Source organism: Nestor notabilis, unplaced genomic scaffold, assembly GCF_000696875.1.
Source record: "Nestor notabilis isolate BGI_N333 unplaced genomic scaffold, ASM69687v1 scaffold16810, whole genome shotgun sequence".
Classification (NCBI taxonomy): Eukaryota; Metazoa; Chordata; class Aves; order Psittaciformes; family Psittacidae; genus Nestor; species Nestor notabilis.
This window is the reverse complement of record NW_009910883.1, coordinates 19,762-33,395: the sequence shown is the minus strand read 5'-3', so window position 1 is coordinate 33,395 and position 13,634 is coordinate 19,762. Positions and strand designations below refer to the sequence as shown.

Genomic DNA, 13,634 nt, shown 5'->3' with positions numbered 1-13,634 from the left:
CGACATTAGGGAATCGCCGTTCTTCAGAGCTGATTGATAGCTTTGCATACCCACTTTGCACAAGCTCAGTGGGTGACTGGCAGGTGGATTACTTGAAATAAGGGTAGGCTTATTTTCCTTATATCCACACAGAGCTGTAGCTCCTCAAACCCTGCCAGACCTGACCAGGAGCAACACAATTAAGAAGAACCCTTCTGATTAAGCGGGTCTGGCAGGGAGCATTCCTGGGTGGAACAGCCCTGCCCAGCGTGCCAGAGCAGAAGCCCATAGCTGCCAGTTGGCTCATGGCTGGGTAGTATTTAGTTGGGGCATGGAGAAAGTCACGGGGAAAGGAGCACGGCAGAAAATAGCTCCACTGAATTGGTCTTGCAGCAAAGCTTTGTCCTTTCTCGGCAGAGATTGATTTCAGTGTTATTGTTTCAGCTGCTTTTTGGCACTTGATCCCATTTTCCCTGTAACTCCTCCCTGCAACTCTGAAATCCTCACTACATACATATCTCCCAAATGAGCCTGGATCAAACAGGCAGGTTATTGCTTTCTGTGCTCTATTACTCATTTCAAATCATGGCTGATTGACAGTAGACAACGAGTACTAGCTGGCAGGTCTGCGCTTCAGTGAACAACACACAGGTACAAGTGTTGAGCTGTTGAAGGTTACGGACCTGTACGTTGCTTTTGGGCTATGCAAGCTACTTGGCACTCAGTCAGAGAGGGCATATTGGCAGCTCAGAGAAAGCTCTCTTCAAAATCTGGGCAGGATAAGTGCAAAGCTCATGAAAAGGCACAGGATTGTAACCGAAATAGCAGGTTGGGTCAAGCAGTCACAGTTCAGAAAACCCCCAATCCCTCTTTCCCGTCCACAGAACTGAGCATGAACTTGGCACCACTATGGACCAGGCTGCCTATTCTTTAGCATCAGACAAACTGCCAGGGTCTCCTGGCACGCTTTGTCTTTGATAAATTCAGAGCCAGAAAATCAGTGCAGTGTGGAGGACGTCAATGCTAAGGGATCTGGGCTGAGAGCATTAGTCTTTGTACCATCTACAATTCAGCACTTTCCTTTTTTACTTCATTTTTGAAGCTAAACAAGGATTCTCAAATTGGAGAGTACTGCCAAGCCCGGAATAAATCCCAGCATTAGAGATGCTGTGGGTATAACAGCCTTCCCCAGGAACTGAATCTGCAGACAGGATCTTCAGAGAATTTAACCCCCAAGTGCACAGGACGGGCTCTGTGGCATTGGTTATAATGCCCTGGGAAATGTCACCTGTGATTAAAAGAGGTTATTCCCATTCATGGGAATACTGATGGAGGGTGCATGAAAGCACAGTCAGAGAATAACTTTACTGCATTGTTTGTGGAGTGGTCAAGTTTCCAGGTGCAATCCTGAATACAAATTCAGTAAAAGAATATGGAACTACCAAACTAGTCAATCAGCATGCAATTATGGACATATGACAGCCCATTCCTTAGCAGTTCTGAGAGCAAATGCTTATCATTTGGACATAAGAAAACATTATACAGCTGCAATTTAACCTTTCTTATTTTTCTGCCTCATCCCTTGAAATACTGGTGAGATATTTTACTCTAAGCTGCTCTTTTCACTGGCTAAATCTCCCTCGCAGCCTGTGAAGAGCCATTCACAGGAAGTTTTGCATTCTTGGAGCTCAGGGCTTCTCATCTGCAAGCTCTCTGGAACTGGGTTGATACCACAACTGGATTTTGCCGTGAGTGACCCGAGATACGATGAGGTGTTTTTTCAGAGGCCTACAATGAAGCTGTTGCAAAGCCAAGCAGGCGTTTCCAAACACCTTCTTGCACAGTCTACTACTGCAATACAGGATGAGCCACCTCCTGATCTGAATCATATAGGATCAGTCATATGATTAATGGGGAGCGTTACCCGCAAGAGATCTCCATGGCTCCTAAAATGCTGTCTATTGAAACTAACAGACTCTAGGCCAGCCCTTGTGTGCCATCAAGGGAAGTCTTCAGAATATCAAGCAAAAGACCTTTTCTAACTCAGGTCATTAAAATTTGTTCACAGCTGGCACAGACCAAGACATGCTGTCACCTGAGGACTGGCTCTTACTTAGAAATGGGTTGAGGAGTTCTCACTTCATGTCTTAGTGCATTATGAAACTGAAACACGTCCACTGCAACCAGCTCCCTGACTGCCAGAATGCACAGATGACTTCAAAGTGGGCTCCACACACACCTTCAGGTAAGACTTCTTCCAGATGGCCTTAGGTTTTGTGAGATCTTTTGCAGTCCTCACTTTGTTATTATAAAGACAGGAGATGTTCAAGGCTGAAAGGAATGTTATTGTGATGCTGGAAAATCTCATCTGGGTTGGAGAGCGAACCAGAGGCCAACCAGATGTTCTGCTTTACTAAAGGGCTTGGAAACGAAATGGATCACACTGCCAGAGATTAATGAAGATTCATTTCTTAAAATTCTGGAATCATTTTCCCAGATCACCAGCCATGACTCTCATAGTTCCCTGTACACCTTTTTGTCAGCTAAAATGATCCTTTCTTCTCTAAAAGAACACTCCAAGACATGTCAGCTTCTCACTAATATAGGAAAAACAACCTTAAAACCCATGAGTCAAATAGTGGCCCCACTGGAGTTAGTGACATTTAGCTACCACCTTCAGAGGGTGCAAGCATGTATTCTGTGTGTGGAGGCACAGAGCTCAAGTAATTGAGAGATAACCCCCCAGACCACCTAAGAATCATATTATAAACATGTTTTTAAATGGAAGGCATTCTGACACTAAAGAGAAGCTGCAGTGTGCACACACTGGCACCATCCCTGAAGGAGCAAGAGGCAAATATGTCTGGCACATATAAGACCAGTCTGATGCCTCAAGGGCGAAGGAGAGGCAGAATGAGGGAAGGTCCAAGGGCTACATGGTACATAAGTGAGCAGAAATACCCTGGGACAGAAAGTGAGAGGTTTCTAAGAGTCAGAGGATCAGGAGCCTGGGAGAGCCTGCTCCACCAGCACAGTGCTTGGAGCAACCAAACTGGCTTAAAACCTGAGCTTTGGCCAAGTGTGAATAAGACAGGGATGCTATAGATAGATAGATGCAGATAGAAAGCCTAGATAATGCAGGGAGTGTCTTCCTGTCTGTGCTGCTAATAGGAGTATGTTTTAATAAGCAAATCAATGTCCTGTTTCACATTCAAAATGAATGTGCAAAAGGAGGAACATGATTAACTGAAAACACGAGACACTGTAACCAAATATGTTTCTCTGCAACACGCAGACTGATTAAAGAGGGAAGAATCCAAGTATGTGAGTCAAAAAAGGATTAATTTTTCCCTCATTAATTGTTTATTTTGCTTTAAGGGCCCGTTGCTGCAATATTCAATGTCTTGTTTGCAGAGGACATTTTGGGTTTTAGAAAGTCTCTGCATCTCTTGCAGTAAGAAAGATGTCTATTCGTTTTAGGACTTGTGAGACAGTTCCTTAAAGGGCTCATGGTCTGTAGCAGACAGAGCTATTCCCATGGAAATCACCAGGGCTAGTTATTGATGGAGGAAATCCACCAGTTTGAACCAGGCATGCCAGCTCTGTAACAACACACCACGCTCTATGAATGAGCAAACACAGGCCATGAAAGGACCGTGCTCTGTGGGGGGCTGATGCGTGGCTGTCGGATGCTTGGACCCTGTACCAGCTCTTGGCATTTTACACTGTGCTAACCACCACGGTGCAGTAGTTCTGCCTGGGGCAGGCCCAGGGAATTTGTTAATCTCACCTTTAGTGAAAAACAGGATGACACTGCCACGGTTTTGATCCGAACATGCAAACGCGTGCAGCCTAAGTGAGCTCCGATGCCTTCAAACTCATGTTATAAGGAAAATCAATTCTCTCATTCAAAGTTTGGAAAAGTTTTGCTTCCTTTACTGAATGATTTCTCACGATACTGCAGCTGTTAGTTCAGCTAAAACAACTTTACTCAGTAGTTTCCAATGTAGGTAGGGCACAGAGTACGTTAAAAATGAAGATGAAATAGCAGTTTTAGGTCATTTATCAACTGGTTATCATTTTACTTTGTAAAGCTGCCTGTCCTTTGCCTCTGTTCAGTGCAAATACAAGCTCTCTTTAAATACTGCCCTTCTTAATAAGGCTGTTCCTCCAGATTAGTGCTGAACTAGACACTAACCTGGGATGGACTGTGCTCCTTTGATGCCTGGTCTCAATCTAAAAAGGTACTGAAGGAAACCAGACTATGTTTTAATCCAATTGGAGCCATATACACAGAAGTTCTGTGCTCTTCAAATGGTGTTCAGTGACTTGGAGCAGTCATTTGTAACTCAATAGGGTGACAAACTCCACATCACTATGAAGATACATTTATAGGTGAGGAATCATCAGTAATTAGCTTCTGAAACAACCTCTTCCAAATTAGGCACATCTGAGAAGTAAACAATAGCAAAGCTTGTCACATTCATGAGATGCTGTTGCTAAGGAAAAACTGTTCCTGTGAAGGTGAAAATAAACATGCTTCCTTCTTTTTCCTTGTGCAAACACATCAAAAACCATCTCCCTGAAGAGGAAGCAGCTCTTAACTGCAGATACCATTAAAGTCTCCTTTTAAGAGGGTCATTTCTTCACCCATTTCAAAACTTTCTGTTCTTTAATTCTGGAAGCAACATCCCAAATACCAGCAGCTAGGATGAGCTTTAGTTCATAAAGAATAACTGAGGCTGGGAGGGACCTATAAAGATTATCAAGTTCAAGCCCCTGCTCAGAGTGTTTCCCATTCAATTGGGTTGTTCAGGGCCTTGAGCTGAGCTTTAAATATCTCCAAGGCTAGAGATTTCCCCACCTCTCTGGCTGCTGCTCCAGCATTTCACTGTCCTCATGGTGACAACATTTTTCCTTGTACATAATCGGGATTTCTCATGCTGTCATTGTGTCATTGCCTCTCATCCTATCACCATGCACGTCCAAGAGAGTCTGGCTTTGCTGTCTCCACACCCTCCCACTGGGGACTTGTAGACAGCAATAAGATCCCCTCTTACCCTTCTCTTCTAAGGCTAAATAAACCCAGTTTTATCAGCCTCTATTTGTACATCTTGTTCTCCAGTACCCTAATTGTTTTGAAAGCCTTCCTATGGCCTTGCTCAACTATGTCAATGTTTTCCTTTTACTGGGGAGAAAATTGGACCCAGTGATTCAGAAATGCTGAATGGAAGAGAATAATCACTTCTCTGGAGTTGCTGGCTATAATCTTTCCAGTACAGCTCAGTATGTGGTGGCTTTCTTCACCACAAGGTCACACTGTCGACCCATGTTCAAGTTGTCTGCAAGGATGCTCAGGTCCTTTTCTGCAGAGCTGCTTTCTATTCATTCAGTGGCCAAGCTTTAATGCTGGATGGGGTTACTCCATCCCAAATGCAGAGCTTCACAAGTGCCTTTGTTAAAACTTCATGAGGTCTCTGCCAGCCCATTTCTTCAGCCTGTCAAGGTCCCTGTGAATAGCAGCCTTCCAGCATATGCAAACTTTCTACAGTCTGGTACCCCTGTACACTGACTGAAAGTGCTCTCCATCCCACCAGCCACACCACTAATTGTAAAGGTCCACTGATAGTATATGCAGCATCTGTTTATGAATTTTCCTTCGAAGAATACAGATTCTTCTGATGCTTCTTGAGGCGAAAGCCCTTGCTGATATGAACTAATGTCCTGCCATGGAAGTCAGTGAAGCAAATGACCCCTGGCGCAAAGTTTGAAGCAAGTTTGATGTCTGTCCAGTAGCCCCAGATAACAGATGTAGCTGGCAACATGAAATGATCTGTTCTCTTGGTCTTAGCTCTTTAATAACCATCTGGTCCTTGTCCTTTCACTCTCAACCATCTTGCATGCAGACATCTGCCTGCAGCTAGCAAAGCTGGTTATGGGACAGCAAGTAAGCTGTTGAAAACATTACTAAGATTGCCAACCCCCTTCACTAATAGGAAATGCTGTTATGAGTTACATGCCTGAGCCTGTTTTCTGACATGGTGACAGAGTTGTCCTGGATTTACCTGAGGAGGTGTTGAAGCAGAATTGACCCTGATGTGAAGATTCATTTATATCTGTACAGACTGAGGACAAGTGACAATTGCACAGATCTTTGAGACAAAAGCAGCAAAACTATGAACAAAATGAGCTTCATTCAGTCAGGGCTATTTCCTCTTTAGTGTCTCTTAATCACCAAAGCAAACACTTTGTGCTGGTTATCAGGACCACTCATCCAAAATTCCTATCACTTAGTCCCAACATTTAGTGGCCCCCTCCTCTTTATCACAGAGGGCATCTCTGATCTGAGATGCAGAGTCACGGAAGGGAGCCAGAAGGACTCAAGTCTCATAGGAAGAAGGATGCCTTTTAAGTTCCCCGAATGAATGACATGTCTTTCCTCTGTCATGCAGTCTGTCTGTTAACAGTTAACAGTGGCAGGTTGAGGAGCACAGCCTGGAAAGTGGCCAGTGCTGACAGCTCCACGCTCAAAGTGGCTGCGCTCAAAAGGGAGCACTCTGTTCCTCCTACCACTGTGTCCCCTCTCACTGGGGCCCGTTGTTACAGCCTCACGCCTCCTTGTGTGAAGGCCAACAGCGAGGCTTTGTTCAAGAAGCAGCTGCTGAGGAGATGTACTATCTCATGGAATGACCCACTGACATTTCTCCCTCTGCTCATTTGTAAGCAGTGAATAATTAGGAGCACTAGGGTGGGTTGCACGGCCCCTTTCTTTCGGAGTAAAGAGCCAGCTCCTCAGATCTCAGCGCACCCCAAAGGGGTTTCCTTCCTTGAGTGGGCTTGCAGCAAACCGGGAGAGCTGGCTCTGCAGCACCTTCTCCTCATCACCTGGTGGAGCAAGGAACGAGGACGGCTCATGACAGAGGATGGATGGGGCAAGACGGAGGGAGTAAAGGGTGTCCCAGCCCACACCTCTGCTGCACAAAGAACAAGCTCAGCTCAGCCAGGACCTGAGCCAAAGATCCTGTTCAACTGGATGATATGTTGTTGTTTATTCAATAACTTATTGTTATAGGGTGGATCTACAACAGTGAGGAAATGGTTGAGCTGTTGCAAGGAGCAGAGTAACTGAGGGAACTAAGGAAACCATAACCATTCCTTGGCAATCCTTACTGCAGTTCAGCATTACCACCCAGTGATATCCACGCACAGGGGCAGTGATGAAAAAGCATCTGAATTGCCTTCCCCCCCATCCAAACAATGCCTGCATCCAGCATCCAGCTCTGGGTTATAGCACAGAACTGACCTGCCTGTCTTGTATCACTGATTATACCACAATTAAATCTGACTTAAAAACAAATAATTGGCCAGATAAACAAAGAGATCACTTTGAGCAGCCCAGCTTGGCTTGGCAAGTTTTCATAGCACACATTAGGTGACACTACATGTTTGATTTTAGGAATTCTTGTCTCTGTGGCTCTGCTAAAGGTGTATCCCCTCCTCACAATTTCCAACCCTCCTTGCCTAAAAGATAGGTACAGGACTGGGTTTCCCCACTTTTGGATCAGCATGGCTCACGTCCATGAAACAAAGAAGCCTCATCTCCCGAATGGAATAGGGAGGAAACACCTCTGAGTATCCCCTGCACCTTTCCTAATACAAATGTATTAAGCGCAACACTCCACTGCAGCTTATGTGTGCACTGCCAGAGCCACCAGCCGTGTGCAGCCTCACTGCCTCTTTATTTTTAGTCTGCTGTGGTCTAGCTGCTTCCTGGCTCCACGGTGCTGCTTCATCTGCAACCTAAATAAAAGCCACACTTGCATTTCCAAGTCCCAGCTCGTGGCTTCCCCTAGAGCGCGAGAATCTGTAGGTATTTGCTTTTATGATTCACCTCGTGTTTTCTCGCTGTTGTGTAGCTGCTCTCCTCAAACAGAAGCAATGTTTACTGCCCTGGAAGATGCCATGTGGTGCAGGCAGAGATTCGGGACTGTGTGATCCCAGTGTGAATGGGGGGTGAGTGCTAAAGTGGCAGACTCAAAGCTGAGATGACTGAGCAGGACTGGGCTGCACAAGTCTGTAATGAGCTTCTCAAAAATAACAGTAAGAGAGTGCACACTCCTGTTTAACACAAACCCAGCTCCAAGTACTTACAGTTGGGCCACAGGATACTCCCCTTGGGCTACCCTGTATTCTAGGCACATTTCAGCATCGTTGTGTGGTAAGCACACAAGCTGTGGATCCTCTGGGAGGTACAATCTCACAACCACCAACAGAGCCCAACTCCATGCAGCAATGTCGGAGAAAGCAAAGAGAAAACACACTATTTGGTTAAAAGAGTGTGTTCAAAAGCCTGTCCAATGCATGGGGAAAGCAGCATCTTCACAGTATGAATCATTTTGCCTATAATGTTAAAGAGGCTTAAGCTGAAGGGCTGGTTTTCTTAGCAAGCTGTCACTGCTGCTCTGAGGTCCTGTGCTACAAGACATCACTCCCAGTTCTACTTGAGTTAATCTTGTTTTTTGGTCTTCATGTTTGTAATTCACATCTGTGCTGGGAGAAGCACACGCTGTAGCCCCACTTTACATGAGAATCCCCACAACTGGAACAGAGTTAGAAAAGAGTGGCAGAAGTAAGATTACTTACTAGCTATTTGGCTTATAGGAGGACTTCGGTGCAGCTTCTTACAGTTCTCTCACTGCCTAAGGGGTGACACGGTGTACGACGGTATCTGAACTCTCACCTTGTAATTATGCAATGTGGTTTCACCTCCTGAGTGCCCTGCATACCCTGAGCAGTCCTCACTGCTGCCCTGGAAGGCAGATAAGCCTGACTGCACCCTTTGTTCAACACCGGGAGAGGAGAGGGCCAGTGTGAGCTAGGCTGGCTTGGGACCGCACTGCATACGGAGTCAAAACAGGGATAAACCAGCACTGGTGGTGCTCTGTGCCCAAGAGCCATTTCCTTCAGGATTCCCTGCTAAGAGGAACCTGCAGCAGATGCTTCCAAGAGAGAACATGAGAGATGGGACAGAACAGCATGGCTCTTCTCTGGTAGATCCCTCAGTTTCCGTCTCTGCCCACACACCACGCAGCCCACATCAGCGCCTGCTTTTGACATCTTCCCCTGGGTTAAAAGAGGAGAATGGATGAATTCCAGACAGGGCTCATGCGTCCACACAACACTTAATGTGGATCAAGGGTCAAAGAATCATTTAAGTGTTCCCTTATATTCCTGTTGTTTTTTCTCTGTCATGAGCTTTCAGTCTAGCAGGTTTTGGAGCTATATGCACAAAGAGTTATGTCCATACACTTCTATCACAGTGAGACAGATTAATCATCCCTTAGCAGCTCTCTCTCCACTCCAAATGAATTATCATAAAAGACTGAAAGACAGACAAGTCAAGATAATGTGAAGAACAAAAGGGCTCATTTCCCCATAGGCAATGTACTTGCAAAGTTTAATCTGAAGCTCTAAAGAACTTGCTTCTGTGCTTGACAATTCTAACCAACTATCAGTGGCAAATGCCCTCACAACAGTCCTCCTCTGGCAAACAGGAACAGGAATCTGTAGGTTGGAACCGTTAGTAGAAACATTAAGAGTTTTCCTGACTCTTGAAGAGTGGGGTTTTATGCAGAGGAAATACAGAGGGATCAAGGGGAACTCAACCTGACAATGGGGTTCTTCTTGCCCCTTGCAGTCATCACTCCAGCCTGGGAACTATAACAGCATTCCCACCCCCCCCAACACCAGTGTGTGGAAAACACTCTGGTTTTGCATGGCTGCAAATCTCTCTGCCTACCAGCCATGGTACCCTGCCACGGGAGCTCTGCCTGCAGCATGCGGTATCTTCAGGACCTGTATATATGCATGGGGCAGGGCAGCACTTCGAATTTCTCCTGGAGAACAACTTCCATCACTTCAGAAAGAGCCCAGAAGAGAATGCACCAATACAGGTACACAGCTAGTGCTGTATTCTCTTTCCTAGCCAAGGAGAGCATCTGTCTAAGGATGAGCACATCAGTAGCAGTCCGGCTACTGGTATGGCTCAGGTAGTGCAATTTGTGAGCAAGCAAATCTCAGTTCTGTGGGGGGTTCCTCCTGCTGCGAGGGCATGAATGAAGACAAGATCCATGGGGAGAACAGTCATTTTGCACTCCTGCAAACGCTAACGTGTCCATACCCGTGGTTATTTCCAACAGTGCTGTGGAAAACTTTATTTCCCAGCAATGTTCATGTATTATGCTGAAGACCAGGAGCCCTTCTCTGAAACAGAATAAATAAAACTGTTCACAATCCCTTGTAAGCCTCCTGTAAGAGGAATGCAGACAGGCAGTGCCTTTCTTTCCTATGTCTCTACAGAAAAGCAGTTTAAACTTTTCCTGCTCTAGTGAGGTAGGCTCAATCAGAGCAAGCAGAAAGAGAACAGATTGCTGTGGGTAAGAGGTCCCACACTCAGCCCCGCTAACAGTCACCAAGGAACAGCTGTGCTGCGAACCAGCTCCAGACAACACTTGCCAAGGCTTTCCTGACTCCATCCCTGGAGGTGGCCCTGAAGCCTTCCTGATCACATCATCGAGGAGCAGTGCTCTCCAGGAACATTCCCTCGTGCTGGTGTGCATGAGCTGTCACTTCTCACTCACAGCGCAACCCTAATTCTTGCTCTTATTAATGCTGACATCCTTCTTAGTCATTTCCCCCCTCCCAGTTTGATCGTGTTTAGTCCTTTTTAACCTTTCTGTGTAGATCAATCCTCCCCAGCGCTATGAATAAATAAAAGCCTTCTGTTCTCATCAACAAAATGGTCTTTTAACAGTTGCAAGAACAACACAGCAATCACTTGGAAAAAGACCCAAACCAAAACCAGCTAATACTTGATGCATTTGAAATATCATCTCTGCTCCAGCTATTTTCTGCTTTTTGGAAGTAAGCATTTTATTAACTAGGGGAAAACAGCGAGAAAATTAATGGGGAGCACAAGCAGCAGTAGGTATCTGAGAGGGGCCTGCAAACCCATCAGAAACGCTCACCACACACAAAGTAGCAGCAGGGCTGAAAAAGAAAGCTGAACTTCAGTTAGAAACATCTAAAGCATATGAATAAGCTGTTAGAGCTGCAACCTTTCCCTCTGCTTTGATCTGAGGTTACACATAACTTGAGACTGGGAAATTCAACAGCTTCAAAGAGGGTCAGAGAGTTGGAGGTCTCTGGGTACTAGGACAGGTAAAGGGTTTATTCTGCCTGGAGAGCGCGGGAGGTTGGGGGAGGCTGTTCTCAAGCAAATCCAATGGCTAGGAACTGCTGCCAGGCTAGGGATGTGTATTTCACCTTCCTCATCTTCAGCCACATTACCCTTAGGAAGTACCAGCTTCCATTTTTGTGGCACTTGCATCTCGGAAATGTTTTTGTAACTTCTATTAGTTGACATGTACTTTTGAAGGTGAAATTGTGGTTGTTCTGGGCTCTGTCCATGGAATGCAACCATAGAGAATAAGATCTCAGCAAATGCGATGTTATAGGAAGAGAGATGAGGATAGCTGGAACATCATGTGCTTTACCAACTGAAAATGCTTGGTATGAGAAAACAAAGCCACATTCTCTACTCTCATTTTCCTTGGCTCTCAGCTTTACAGATCCCTAAAAATACTGCATTATAACTAAAGGAGCTGCAATCTGCCTGTGACTGACTGAAGAATTACAATATCACTCCAGTTTGATGAATCTCCCACGGGTATTCCTTCTAAGAGGGCTTTCCTAAATTGATTGCCAATAAGCAAATGTATTTGTCTGCTTCTTTTCCCTGTCATCAAATGCTGCCATAATAAAATAATAGTAATATAGAAAGGAAATTGAAAAAGTGGGATGTCATTTCAGAATACCTAAACCTTGCAGAAATGCACAGCAAAGTCAGCCCAGCAGCAGGAACTCTGCCTTCATGGAGCTGCATGCCACAGTAAACCCAGAAATGTTGCCTGGGTACTAAAAACACCACATAAGAGACATTGCAAAGAAATATTGCAAAGAAATACCATTTTTCTCTTTCTGTATTGCAAAGAAATACCATTTTTCTCTTTCATGGCACTGATATCAACCAAAGCAATTTAATAATATTAGATGTAAGGGCTAAGAGGTCTTCTGGAATTAAATTTTCACTACAGCAGTGGAAATTGTCTAATACATATCTATGAGGTGCAGCGGTCTGGGGATTACTATGAAATACCCCTAAGATTAAATGTACAAATCCTGATGTACGGAGAACTGAGCCAGCGACACCTTATATGGGGCAATACTAAGACGCAAATTTGGGTGAATGCTGTTACTCTGTGAAGTGCCAACCTTTGTGCAGCAGCCTGACATAGCAGTAAACAGTGGTGCAGAGCCCTGGGCAGGGTTTAGAGCCAGGGCACCTACAGATTCAGCAATATAAATGGAAATTAATTTTCCTTCTTTTGACTGAAGGATAGACACAATATCAATCAGTCAAGTCATGCATACTACAGCCCTAGTAACTTCCCAACTCATTTGGGAAATCACGCTAGCCATGCCGCAGAACTGCATTCATAAACTCCTGGATAATGTGCCTCTATTAGGGATTTTATCCATGAGAATACCAGAAGCAGAACAAATAGCCAGGTCAGGAAACCTATGCCAAGCTCATAAGACTACGAGCTACTCTAGAGCTACTTTAAGAGATGGGGAACACAAAGCAATTATTTTGCTGACACAATTGAATAATTGATATCACCCAAAGATATCCAAAGGATGGTACACAAAGCGGGAGCAAGAGATTTGGAATAGAGAAAATAGTGGAGGAAAGCTATAAACTTCACAGCCTGATCTGAGCAAATTTGGCAGTGGAGATGTTTATGTCCTTAGCACTTGCTGGCACCCAGCTCAGGCTGTAACCTGTGTTCCATCAAAGTTCACCCTCACCTCTTTAGATGCAAAGATTATTTAACATATCTAAAATATGTTAATTGTCTTTCTAACTCACAGTGAATGTAGGCTCAGTTAATTAGCTCTTTATGTAACACAACTGTGTTTCCATTGTTCTGCTTTCAGGTTCCTCCTTACTCTCTCCCCATTGCTGACGAAGAAAACCAAACTGAATTTGCAACCCAAACTAGGTTTCAGTAGGAGAAGGAAGTTGTTAAATGGCCTGAGCAACTAGATTTGTACTAAGTGAACTAATTAATCCAGCAACATCAGTCTATAGAAACATAACCATGAAATATTTATGCTTCTCTAGTCAAGAGAGAGCAACAAATCGTCTCCTTATACGGCACGAAACACTCCTGACAGTAACCTTCACCCCAAAGGCCCTTCTCCATCAACAGAATAGGTATTCTCTGTATCAGATCCATGTGATAAACACAATGTTTTATCATTCCTTCTAGGTTTGTTGCTTCAAATACTGTTATTTTTACTCTACTTAAAACCTTTATCCCTTCCTCCTCTAAGGGAATGAGGGACTAAGGCATGACATTAAGCATGCACAGTGAGCAAAAACGTTCTCTTGGAGGCCCACAGTGGCTCTGAACAAATTGCTTGTGTGTCCTGGAGTTCAGTAACTATTTCTATATATTGTCTTTGGTCTACTGACAGCATCTCCTTTCTCATGAACTTTATGCCACACAAACTTAAGTGAGTCTTTCCCT

The 13,634-nt window shown here is 44.7% G+C and overlaps 1 protein-coding gene across 1 annotated transcript in view; it reads right to left on the bottom strand.

The window, feature by feature from the left end:
- LOC104403848 (monoglyceride lipase-like) overlaps positions 1 to 13,634 on the bottom strand; it is a gene marked incomplete at its 3' end in the record, with an annotated part of 45,290 nt that overhangs the window by 12,555 nt on the left and 19,101 nt on the right. The gene's annotated exons all lie outside the window — the stretch shown is intronic.